This window comes from Pseudophryne corroboree, chromosome 1 (genome assembly GCF_028390025.1).
Source record: "Pseudophryne corroboree isolate aPseCor3 chromosome 1, aPseCor3.hap2, whole genome shotgun sequence".
NCBI classification, from domain to species: Eukaryota; Metazoa; Chordata; class Amphibia; order Anura; family Myobatrachidae; genus Pseudophryne; species Pseudophryne corroboree.
The window spans coordinates 544708418-544722170 of NC_086444.1; the positions used below are offsets into that span (position 1 = coordinate 544708418).

At 40.2% G+C, this 13753-nt stretch overlaps 1 protein-coding gene, 1 long non-coding RNA gene and 1 pseudogene across 8 annotated transcripts in view; 2 read left to right on the forward strand and 1 right to left on the reverse strand.

Moving 5' to 3' along the window:
• Positions 1-13753, forward strand: part of LINGO2 (leucine rich repeat and Ig domain containing 2) — a 2057065-nt gene that overhangs the window by 1043282 nt on the left and 1000030 nt on the right. The gene's annotated exons all lie outside the window — the stretch shown is intronic.
• Positions 1-13753, reverse strand: part of LOC134898384 (uncharacterized) — a 356145-nt gene that overhangs the window by 24202 nt on the left and 318190 nt on the right. The window lies entirely within an intron of this gene.
• LOC134945654 (5S ribosomal RNA) lies at positions 4237-4354 on the forward strand (annotated as a pseudogene).

Genomic DNA, 13753 nt, shown 5'->3' on the forward strand with positions numbered 1-13753 from the left:
GGAGAAAAAGCAGCATTAAAAGAAATACAGGAATGGAAGGAGGTAATAATAAAACCCTCAGACAAAGGAGGGAACATAGTCCTTTGGCCGAGCAAGATGTATGTCACAGAAGCACTTCGTCAGTTAAAACAAACCACCTGCTACCAACGACTACTGAGCAACCCCACATCACGATTCTTGAAGGAATACACTGGATTAATAGAAGAAGCTCTAACCACGGGAACGATCACCAAACAAGAACACAAATACCTGGCCGTACAGAATCCAAAAACACCGACCTTCTATCTTCTCCCCAAGATACATAAAGATCTAAAAAAACCACCGGGCAGACCCATCATGTCTGGCAATGGCGGTCTCTTGGAGCAGCCAAGTCGCTTTCTAGACTTACACCTCCGGGATTATGTTCTTCAACTACCTTCATATTTGAAGGACACATCGGATCTTCTGCGCAAAATTCACAATATCCCTTTTGAGGATAGCTTCCACCTTGTGACTCTGGATGTCGAAGCGCTATACACCAGCATCGACCACCAGGCAGGTTTAAGGGCCACCAAGTACTTCTTGGATGGAGGAGAGAAAAGTACCTTTAATGATCTCCTATATTCCCTATTAGCCTTTGTATTACAGAAGAACTATTTTACGTTTCAAGAACAATTTTACCTCCAAATTAGGGGTACCGCTATGGGGGCAGCATGTGCACCAACGTATGCGAACCTCTTTCTTGGGTGGTGGGAAAAGATGTCTGTGTTTACAGATAACAATGACAAATACACAGTACACATCATCCTATGGCTGCGATACATAGACGACATATTTGTCATCTGGGATGGAGAATCTGAGTTACTTCTGGAATTTATTCAAATTCTCAACACAAACAATCTGAACTTGAAATTAACGCATACCATCAGCCAAGATCGGATAGCCTTCCTGGATGTCCACATATACAAATCCCCCAAAGGATATCTGGCAACTGAATTGTACAGAAAAGAAACCGCAACCAATACTCTATTATTCCAAACGAGCGCACATTTCCCACCAACGGTGGAAAATATTCCCAAGGGAGAATTCTTAAGACTCAGACGCAATTGCTCTGAGGAAGAGGTTTTCAAAGTTAAAAGCCGGGAATTGACAAAGCGATTACTAGAAAGAGGCTACAGTAAGCGCTCATTGAAGAAGGCATGTACCGGAGTAACCAAAATATCCAGAGATTCTCTGATCTTTCAAACCAAATTGACAACACCTCAGGAGAAGGATGAGAAGATCAGATTCATTGGGACTTTCTGTCCGGAATGGAGGCTAATTAAAAAGGCAATAGAAAAACATCTCCCCATTCTGAAATTAGACAGTGACCTAGCACCCTTCATAGACAACAGTATTCAGATGAGTTGGAGGAGAGCAAAGAACATCAAAGATCTCCTAGTCAGGAGTCACTTTCAGAAACCAAAGGTCAAATCAAATACACCAACGGGCTCCTTCCCCTGCGGACATTGCAAGGCTTGTTCCCTCATATCGAAGACTACCTCTGTGATTGACCGTTTTGGAGATCCCATTCAGATCAAACATTTCTTTAACTGCAGCACTCAAGGAGTCATATATTGTATAGAGTGCAACTGCAATTTAAAATACGTCGGGATGACGACAAGAAAACTGAAAGAACGCATATTGGAACATGCAGGAAATTGTCGAAATGTCAATACAGATCTGACCAGGATGAAAAAACTGACTCCGGTGGCACGACACTTTCACTCCCATCACACGGACTTCTCAAAAGAATTTAAAGTGTTTGGTCTGGATAAAATTCAACTGGGAATAAGAGGAGGTGATATGACGAAAGAACTGCTCAAACGGGAAACAGAATGGATTTTCAAATTAAACACATACAAACCTCAAGGACTGAATGAAAGCATTAATTATAGTGCCTTCCTCTGAAAAATAACTATAACAACAAGAATAGTTTAACCATTACTACCAATTGCATAATAATAAAATTGTATAAAATTATTTCTTACCTATCCTGGCATTCACCCAAGTTAAGCAACCCTTTCTCAATAGGCACTCTCACTTTTAATTTTATATTTATATTTATATAAATGGTATATAATCAGCATCATATTTTTAACATCTCACTTATTTATCAAATATATATTTTTATTCACCCAATCACCCCATATATCTCTCTATCTCACACACAAACTAATACCCCACCATACACCTACTTTCCAAACCTAACACTAGCAATCCCCCCAATCCCCCCTTTCCCCACATTATTATTAATTAACTTTCCCAACACTTCCCCTTACTCACTACTAATCACCATACCCCACACTCCCCTCCCTACTTCACCCACATGGTACACAACAATATGGTTTTACACTCGGGCACTTTCCCCTCCCATTCCCCCCCCCCCCAACCCCCCCCCCCCTTCCCCCCGCACAATGCTGTCATATATTTGGCAAACCTGGCACAACACCTCAACAATAAAAACACTATGGTGGTCTTAATTTAATGTACATAAAGAAAATAATTTTTATTCAAATAAAGTTTAGAATTCAGAATTAATAGTTTCACAATTTTAATTTGATTTTTAGATTGCACTATTCATCCCCTCTCCCTATTCCTTACTTCCTTCTACTTACCCATGGGACCTCGCTACTGCTATCCAACACTAAATCACTTCTCTAACCGAGATATATAATTATAAGTATATGGCAGTAACATAATTGCTTATTCCGATGATCAATGACTAAGCAATAATCTAGCTCCATAACCAGAGCATCCCTCATTAATAATTCTTAATTAATTTTTAACCTTCCCGAAAACGAGACCGCCCCTCCACCCTCCTTGTCTCCAGCAAGCCTTAAAACCCATTTGGTTGCTCAGCAAACCATACTCATAGAGCTAGGTTAGCAGAATGTGTACCGCTTCTCTTGCCGTCCAGGATCGGAGATCTCCGCCAGACACTGTTAGGTTGCTAGGCAACCACATATACAAATGCGGCCTCTGCCGATTTGATCGAGAGATGCATTCTCCACTAGAACCCTGTGTCATGCTCGACACTCACGAGCCAGGCACAACAGACTTCTCCTGCGTCCGGAAAGCCGAGGCTATTTAGAATCAGTCACCCGCGCTAAGTCCGTGTATGTCAGGTTGCCTAGCAACCGCATACACATACCTCACGAGCCAGGCACAACAGACTTCTCCTGTGTCCGGAAAGCCGAGGCTAATGAGAATCAGTCACCCTCGCTAAGTCCGTGTATGTCAGGTTGCCTAGCAACCGCATACACATACCTGGCGTGAGCCTACGATTGGTCATCTCTCCTTCCGGCCGGGACCTGGGACCTCCCCCTCACCCCGAATAGGCTGATGCTTCCAGGGTTGCCAAGCAACCCTACATACATACAGCTTCCGCCTAAACACAGCAGGAGCTGAACCTGCAATTAGGAAATCACAGCCATTGGCTGACTAATTAATACCAGGGCTTTTAAACCCTGCATCACGCCAGGATAGCAGCAATGGAAGTGAGCAAGCCCGTGGACACGGGTGAAACGCGTTTTCCTACCTAATTCCTATCCAATATGCAGTAAGGACCTTGATTCCTACAATATGCAAGAAGGATTCTGAACCAGGCATGCAAAAAGGTTCTCACACGGGAGAATATCTTTATTATCCTCACCCTTGACTGACCCAGGGACCTGGGCAGTAATTGGTATCACCTTTCATACTAATATAATAATTTTTATTTTTATCAGTTATTATAACTAATTGATAGCATATAAGATGATAGCCCTAGTCTTGATACATACATGTTATACCTGATATAATATTATTCTTTTTGCTCGTCAGACAATATTTGATACATTGTATCTGAGACCTCACTTGATAGCACCCTTGGATATATTACCTATATATTTAAATGAAAGTGTTTTGGATGAAATCCTCACCCAGAAAAGGGCATTTTTGCTGGGTTTTCAGTGTGAATATATACCATAGATAATACTGATGTGCAAACTTATCTGCAATTTTACATGCACATTTTGTCTATAAATTGCCTGAATCTATGCACTATGTTACTTTCTTATTTCTTATAAAGAATTCAATACCTTTTCTATTTTCGTGGACTCTCATCCATGATTCCTGGGAGCAATCCCAGGTCTAACAGGACAGCAGATCCACACTTCTTCCTTAAATCTATTAAATAGGTGCACTCTCATTGGTGAGTGGAACTCCTCATTCATAGGTTACTACCATACCTCACCGCTAGAGCCCAATCTCGTCTGATCTTGGAAGCAAAACGGTGATGGGCTGGGTCAGTATTTGAGGGGTGACCCTCAAAGAATACCCAGTGTAGTAATCTGAGGTTGTTCCAAATCAAAACTCGAATACCAACAGCAGTATCACCACTACTTCTTCCTTCCCATCTCATACAATTTTCTTGATTCTATTCAGGCAAGAACATCGGTATATCACCAATTTTTGGTCTCCTTAACCATCATCTTCTTAGGCGAGACTCAATAGAACCTAATCTTTTCAGTTCTATCCTATCAAGTACCCATTGAGGGCTTAAGTGGCTAAGACTAGACGAGATAGTTTATTTGGTACACATAATCCCGGTGTAACTGATACATATTTTTGCATGACCTATTTTGGTCCCATTAAAACAAGCACAGCTTGTACTGGTATGGCATGAGAACAGGTGTATGGTTAATATATCTACACCCCCATGCCAGTCTATATTGGGATAGATCAAACCAGGACATAACCCCATTTTTTGACTTGTTCCTCCTACAAATGCAATATGAGTGGATACGGACAATATTTTAATTAAATATAATAAAAATTGTATGTTTTAACAAATTTCATAAATACATACTTAATAAGAGTGCACCCAAAAAAGAGTCTTCTTCACTCTTCGTTTGCTCTAGCCCTTTCCTGACTCTGGGTGCACCACCAGATAATAATAAGAGATTATCTCCGTACAAATGTATACTGGTCCTGATAAACACATGTAATTGTGCAATACTGGTGCGGAATCATCAACCTTCCTGGTAAAAGGGTCTAAAGGTAGACAGTGAAATGGTCAACATAGACTTTGGTTGAAAAGTTTATGGGGTCCACACATAAAGGTCGATACATGGATTTTCATAATAAGGTATCCAGATGGAAGATGAACTGTAAATACATAAACAGTCAAAAGGTCAACACCAGCTGGTCGACAGTCAATAAGTGGACAGAGTTAAAAGGTTGTCATTTTAATGGTTAACATGGATATATTGTAGGTCAATAGGGTCAAAAGAGCGATATGCAAATGGTCAACACATAAAGGCTGACATATTATTTTTTCATTATTTTTAGGGTTAGGGTTAGGCATTTGTGGCTAGGTCAGGGGTAGGCACTTGGGGGTAGGTTAGGGTTAGGGGGGTTTAGGGTTAGGCACCAGGGGAGGGTTATTGTTAGTCACTATGTGGACAGTTAGATTTAGGGTTAAGATTAGTGTTAAAATAACAAAAAGCGTGTCAGCCTTTTCTGTGTCAACCATTTGCATGTAAAACTTTTTGCCTCTGTCAACCTATTAACTTTCGACCATCTGGTATCAACCTATTGACTGTCTATTATTCACAACCTCAGTACTCAAGGCACTCTTACAGTGCAGGTTTTAGTGATACACAGGCTTCAGCACAGATGGTTGAATTAAAATATCTGAGGTACTAATTAAACCACCTGTGCTCAAGCAGGGATATCACTAAAATATGGACTATTAGTGTGCCTGGAGGACCAAGGTTGGGAATGTCTGGTTTATCTGTAAACTGTTGATTTCTTAGCAAAGGGTACAATCACTTTTAGTGGCATTTTATAGGTTTACATATCTGTGTGTATGACACAATCATAATTATCATTTATAGGGACCCAAGACTATATCCAACATGAGGATACCCAGATCTGACACTTATACAGTACCTCCCTGAGTTTAAATGAATTGTGTGGATAAGAATCATCCCCCTCTTTTTACAGTGGGGACATGATGATCTAAATCTAGATTCCCTGACACAGAACCACACACATGTGGCCACTTTAGTCAGACAGCAGTTACATACTTTGCAGTTGAAGATTTGCAGATAAAATCATTTTTATGAGCTGTTACACAGAGCAATTACTGCATCTACAGAACAGAAAACTGCATTAAAGGTCCATGCAAGGGCATAGCTGCCGTGGGTTCAGGGGGTTGCTATGGTTACTATAGGGTCCGCACCACCTCTGGTGTATCGTTCCAGTAGGTGAAGCCAGAGCGGCTAAACATGACAGGAAGACTGGAAAAGTGCACTGCTTTGTAGCCCTGTACAAGAAGAGTACCATGAGCTCTCTCTCAGACATTAAGTAACTGTAGCCTTTAAATTGTGAGAGACGAGCCCAGGACTCAAGGATCTGTGGGCCCCCTAACTTCTATTTATACCCATAGCTCCAGCTCTACCTCTGTCACATTTACAAGAACATGCCATGACCCAGTCTAAGCTTTAGCTACCTCCACCATCCCCTGTAACACCTCATTAATTATTTCTTGGAATGGGGGTAAAGACAGTGTTAAATAATTCTTGGCAGAGCTGGATACTCTGGGCTGAATAAAAGAAAAAGCTACTGAAATACATGGAAAACTTCAGAATAAATTCTACTTGGGATACTAAGGAATTTGGTAAATGAAAACAGAATGAGCAGAATATTGCACAGAATTCTCCAATCATTAGTCAGAAATATTTGTATAGTTATAGTTATAGCTAGAAATAAAGTTGGCAAAAGCAAAACCTTTAACAGACTGAAGACTTATGAGTAGGAACATGAATGAAAATATTATAAATTACAGTAAAGATTACCAGAGATGGTTATCCTTAAACATTAAATTATTGACTTTTGCATATAAATACATTAACCAAAGTCATTCAATGAAATGATTATGTTACAGCCTAATAGGCATGCTTATACCTCCACTGTTATTGTTACAGATTATATGTTGTGCACAAATCTGAGCATTTGAAAAATAATTGGCCTAATAGATAACAGTCAGCAGCAGCCATGTGTTCTTTGTAGTTTAGATACAGAATTGCTGACATGCAGTGCAGCCTCTATTAATGGCTCACTCAGTGCCAGCAAACTTATGTCTTTCAATATTTTAATTGTACAATTACAGCGTTTATTCAGTGTGTATTAAACATGTATTTTATGAATGTCTGTGAATGTAAACTATCTTCTAAATACATTTCTAACTTAAAAGCATAGCATAAAATGAATACACTTCCAAACAAAAACTTAAAAATGACTTTACTTGTAAAGATTATAAAGAAAAAGGTTGTTGAAACAGAAGAATATTCATCTTGAAACTGGAGATTTTGGTACCTGGTGTTTTTAATCCATCTGATGTAATCAGTAACACAAATTCAGATTGGTGAAATATACAGAGCTGTGTCATAGTAGTAGATTATAATTGTTGCTGGAGTCAGAAATTACAGTAATGGGATGGTCCAGTGAACTTAGAGAAGTGTCAAATGTATCAGTACAATTCAAGTGGAGGACTTGCTGTGTGTTCTAATGAAGGTGAAGTCCTGATGAAGTCCTAAATAGAATACATGGACGAAATGCGTTGAGGCTGACCTTCTGTTGGATGGTTCCTGTCTTACTGCTGTACTACCTCAGATGCTCAGATCAGCTCAGTTACTTGATATTAGATATGTGTGTTTCTATACTTGTGTAATAAATAGTTTTAAATGAAATACACCTTATGATGATTTTTTTTCCACTCTGCATATTGCTGGTATTCATGAGACCATATGAACCTAGAGTCCATTGAGTCCACCAGTTATGAGAATACACTTGAGGATTTATATAAAAAGAGATTTTTTTTTTGCCAATATACAAGGGATTTTTTTTTTGGACAACATTGAATATTTCACCGATATACTACACTACACTGGCGCACGCAGGGGGGGGTTCTGAGTACCCAGAACCCCCCCTGATCAGCCAAAAAATTTTCAGAGACGGAGACAGCTGTGTATCCGTCTCACTACACATCACAATCGCGTACACGACCACGTACGTGTTCACAGCTGCTGCAGGGAGCTCTTGTTAGCAGAACCCTCTGCATAGAGCAGTGCTGTCAGATGTGCCGCCGCCCACCTGAGATGCATACCTCCCAAATGGGCTTAGGCACTGCAGCGTCAGTGCTCGTCTGCTGCCCGGCCCCGTGACCTACTGTATGGTGATGCGGTCACACACGCTATGTCACCTGCCAGCTCGCCTGCCCTGTCCTGCTTTGTTTGTTGTGCTCCGCTCTGATGCCTGCCCTGGAGGGAATGCTCCTAGCTGCTCCTCACTGCTGTGATACTGAGAGGGAAACTTGAGATGAATATAGAGGTTGGTGCTAGTGTTTTTTTTTTTTTATTGCAGTGGTGGGCCAGTTTTGGTATGACTGTTGTGTGTATGTGTTTACAATGTGTGAAATTGCTATGTGAGCATAGTGTGTGGCATTACTATGGGGGGGAGGGGGGTTACAATGTTTGGCATTACTATGTGGGCAGAGTGTGTGGTATTACAATGGGGGTTACAACGTGTAGAATTACTTTGTGGGCACAGAGTGTATCATTACTATGGGGTGGTTAAAATGTGTGGAATTACTATGTGGGCACAGTGTGTGGCATTACTATGTGTTCATAGTGTGTGGCATTACTATGGGGGACAGTGTTGTAATTACTGTGGGGGACAGTGTACACTATGTGTGTGGTTTGTTTTGCGTGTGTGTTATGTGTGTGTTATGTATACGTGTGTGTGAGAGAGACACATATACAAAACAGATATATATTTTTAGACATACATTTTATATATATATATATATGTGTTGCGATTGGCTGGCACTCTAAACTTACACCAACTCCCACGGTGCACGCAAAAGGGAATTTAAACAGCAAACAAATCAGGGCACTCGTGGTGTATAACTCCAAAAGAACAACTCTGTAAGCAGAAAGACTTGCAACGTTTCGGGCTTTAATTGCCTGACGACGGGCAATTAAAGCCCGAAACGTTGCAAGTCTTTCTGCTTACAGAGTTGTTCTTTTGGAGTTATACACCACGAGTGCCCTGATTTGTTTGCTATATATATATATATATATCAAACCTGCCAGCACTCCTTGCTCACTGGAATAACTGGTCCTGGTGCCAAAGTGCAAGATAAAATACAGTCCTGCAAAACGGCATGGCACTCACAGGGACACAGTTCAAAAGTTTTGTTCAGGTGTCTACAATGTCGACGTTTCGAGTCTTATGCCCCTTCCTCATACCCCTACGGAACCCCCCCTCCAGTAAATCCTGCATTTGCCCCAGCACTAGTTGGTGCTGTTTATCGCTATTATTTTCATATGTATTAGAGATGAGCGGGTTTGGTTCCCTGAGAACCGACCCCCCCCCGAACTTCATGCTCTGAGTCCGGCTCGGGACATCCCACCAGACTCAGAAACCAGAACGAGGCAAAGCATCATCATCCTGCTCGCATCACCACCATTTTCACCCCAAACTTGGTGAGTGAGGGAGATAGACCTCTGTCTCTCTCTGTGGGTGGTGTCATCGAGTGGGGTTAGTGTGTGCTCTGTAGAGGTGCTGCTGCAGGCACTGTGGTGTAGGGTGCTGTCCTAGCTGTCACTGGTGTTTCATGTGCTGCAGCTGTACATGGGTGTTGCTGTCCTGGCTGTCACTGTGTTGTACAGGGTGAAGAGGCACTGTCCCCCTGTATGCTGGAAAATATAGGGGTGCTGCTGGCCCTGTATGTTGTAAAAATTCAGGGGTGCAGTTGTTAAAATTTAAAACCACACTGCTGTATGCTGTAAAATATAGGGGTGTTGCTATTCAAATAACATTACACTGGCCCTGTATGCTATAAAAATTCAGGAGTGCAGTTGTTAAAAATTAAAAGCACACTGCTGTATGCTGTAAAATATATGGGTGCTGCTGTTCATATAATATCACACTGGTGCTGAATGTTGTAAAAAATCAGGGGTGCAGTTGTTCAAAATTTAAAGCACACTGCTGTATGCTGTAAAATATAGGGATGTTGCTGTTCAAATAACATTACATTGGCCCTGTATTCTATAAAAATTCAGACGTGCAGTTGTTAAAAATTAAAATCACACTGTACCTGTATGCAGTAAAATATTAGGGTGCTGCTGACCCTGTATGCTATAAAAATTTAGGGGTGCAGTGGAAATCAATGTACACTGGCCCTGTCTTGTATGCTGTAATAATTCTAGGGTGCAGTGAAAATAAATGTACACTGGCCCTGTCTTGTATGCTGTAATTATTCTAGGGTGCAGTGAAAATCAATGTACACTAGCCCTGTCTTGTATGCTGTAATTATTCTAGGGTGTCTGAAACTACATTGCCACTCCTAGATGGGCCAGGTGTTTGTGCCACCCACTTGGGTCACTTAGCTTAGTCATCCAGGTACCTCATTGCACCTCTTTTTCTTCTTTGCATTATGTGCTCTTTGGGGCCTATTTTTTAAAACTGCCATCCTGTCTGACACTGCAGTGCCACTCCTAGATGGGCTAGGTGTTTGTGCCGCCCACTTGTGTCACTTAGCTTAGTCATCCAGCTACCTCAGTGCAACCTTTTGGCCTAAAAACAATATTGTGAGGTGTGAGGTGTTCAGAATAGACCAGAAATGACTGGAAATTAATGTTATTGAGGTTAATAATACCATAGGATCAAAAGTACCCCCAAATTCTGTGATTTTAGCTGTTTTTATGGTTTTGTTTTTTTTAAATCATCCAGATCCAAAACCAAAACCCGGAAGGGTGGTTTTGGCAAAACCAATCCAAATCCAAAACACGAGCAGGGATCCAAAACCAAAACCCAAAAAGTGTCCGCCGCACATCTCTAGTGTGTATGTGTGTGTGTGTGTATATATGTATATATATATATATATATATGTATATAAAGATGGAGCCATCTTCATCTTGGCCTTTAATAAGATTACCTGAGCCAGGGCAGGCAGACTTAATCCCTGCTGTCATGATTTAACCCCTGATGTATTGTTCTCTCTGTATTGTATTGTAGCTGAGAACAACAGATGAAGGGCTTATGCTAATAAATCATGGTGTGTCTAGGTGCAGCAGAGAAGCCAAGATGATCGTGGCTCTATCTGTATAATATATATATATATATACTGTATATATATATATATATATATATATATATATATATAGAGAGATATATATATATATATATATATATATATATATATATATATATACATACAGCGTAGGTATCCTGGCAGTCAGGATACCGACACTAGAATCAATCCCAACACCTGGTGAAATAAGAACAGGCGGAATAACAAACGCAGCCCGAAATCCCTACTCTGGTCCACGCCACCATCCAATGGGGAATATAACTCTGTCACCACCGGGCCTGAAGCGTTGCAAGTGCAGCAAGAAGACATGCTGCATATTCTGGATGGTATTCTGCCCCTGGGTCCACACCACGCACACCACACCCATGTTTAATCACTTACCTCTCCGTAGTCCCACATCGGTGCTGCTGGTGTAGAAGAAATTACCCTTAAAATTGTGTGATGGCCATTTTCCGAATGAGCCATGCATGAGCAGTATAGATTTATCTCCCGAAACATGGTGGGTGCCATGTTTTCAGAGACCTGCACATGCACAGAGTCTATGGGACTGCAGAGAGGAGGTGGCCCACACAATCTGCACATTACCCCCCTCCTCTCTTGAAACACCCCTGGTCTGGCATCTTTATTTTGCAAATAAAGACATGACTAGTACACACCATGGGAATGTACAGATAAATTTGATATAAAAACACCTGTATATTGAGTTTGACAATGTGTATACAGAGCAGAACATAACCTGTATATGTATGTATATATAATGTAGAGGGAGAGAGAGAGAGAGAGAGAGAGAGAGAGAGAGAGATGAATTATGCTTCATTGTACCCAATGGATAAACTCTTCCATTGACCTAAACTGTGTGAATTAATAATGAGAGTGAGTTAAATAAAGCAGCTAAAGCTGCTTTATATACATTGCTGCAATAAAAATACTATGTAAAATTGTGCTCGATCCATCTCCATAATAGGTGCAATAATAGCTCACAAATGTATCTGAAAGTTATAACAAATATATCTGTAGCTACTGTATCACAATAAAAAGATAAAGAATAATTATTCTGATTGCAGGTATATGGGAGAATTTTTTTTAAATCTTACACTGCAGTTCCTTAGATGAATTACTTGAGCTAATGTTATTAACAAATTACTTACTAGAAAAATGTTAATCTAACAAAATAAGAGATTCTAAAAGAAGTTTATGGGATTTAATGTTCTTGGGATTTAAAACAACTGTTTTTTTAAATATAATCTTAGATAAATAAACATTATTTGTAGTGGTAACCTAATTTATTATTATTATTATTATTATTATTATTATTAATAATATTATTATTATTATTATTATTATTATTTTTATTATTATAACAACCCATAACATTTAGCCTAGTGCAAATACCCAGCAAGTCTCTGGATATATAGGTATTCTATATATAAGCATGGCAATGTGCTTTGGTTTTCTTCCATATTTTATTTTCATGAGTCTCACCTAGTCAAAACAAATAAAGAGATGAGGGAGGTTCTTAGTTATGAACGTTCGAGGCCAGGGGCATCCAGCAGCATAGGCACATGTGCAGGGAAGCCATTAGGGGGGACTGTGGAGACTAGTGTCCCGGGCCCTTACAGAGAGGGGGGCCCACCACTGGCTCCTAATAGCAATATCTGTAGAGCAGCAGAATGAAGACTTTTTAAAACAAGACTTCAGCTGCGCATCGGCTCTCTGTGAACCGTTCCTGTAGGCCCGCAACACTCCACCTATACGTAATATAACAGAATATGACATCACACAGGTGTGGAATGGTGTGGCAGAATCTTATTTTGAGGGATGAGGGGCCCTGTCTCTTTTGTCAGTCCCGGGCCCTACAATTTCTGATGTCAGCCCTGCACATGTGTGATATACAGCACTGTATAAGCTAAATTATAGCTTTTCTGGGTTAATTGTTAGGCATAACTATCTTTGCTTTATGAAGAATACTGCATGGTATCCGAAATCCAGTAAGGTAGATCTGACCAAATCACATTTATTTAACTAAAGGTAGAGAGATTTGTTTTTCTTCCCTCATACACGCGACAGCAGAGCTTATTCTTAAACCTGCAGTACTGTATAAAGTGCTTTTTTCTGGCAGACGAAGGGGTGCTGCTAGATGTGTCGAATTTGTTTGTAGCCAATACACACTTATAATGTGTTCTAGTACAAATATCTGACACATGAATTACATCTTACAACTCTGGACTTGTCAGATTAGACAGAGTTTATATATTATTTTTCTGAAGCATGAGTTGTACGTATGCCTGATAAAGAGGCACATCAGTGCACTCCAATGCCAGCAGCTTTGTGTATAGATAAACTCGTCCTCTGTGGATGGGAACAGAACTGACTGTAATAGGAGACATTTTTACCTTGTTCTTCAACAATTAATAACTCTAATTGTGTCACTCCTGTAAAAAAATGTAAGCATCATATTTATCAAAAGAATTTTGCAGGAAATACCGAGAAAACAGCCTTTTTTTGGAGGGGGCACAAAAACTGTATTAATGCCCTCATTTATCATTGAGTGATAAATTTCACTGTGAATGATAAATTGCACAAGCCAAT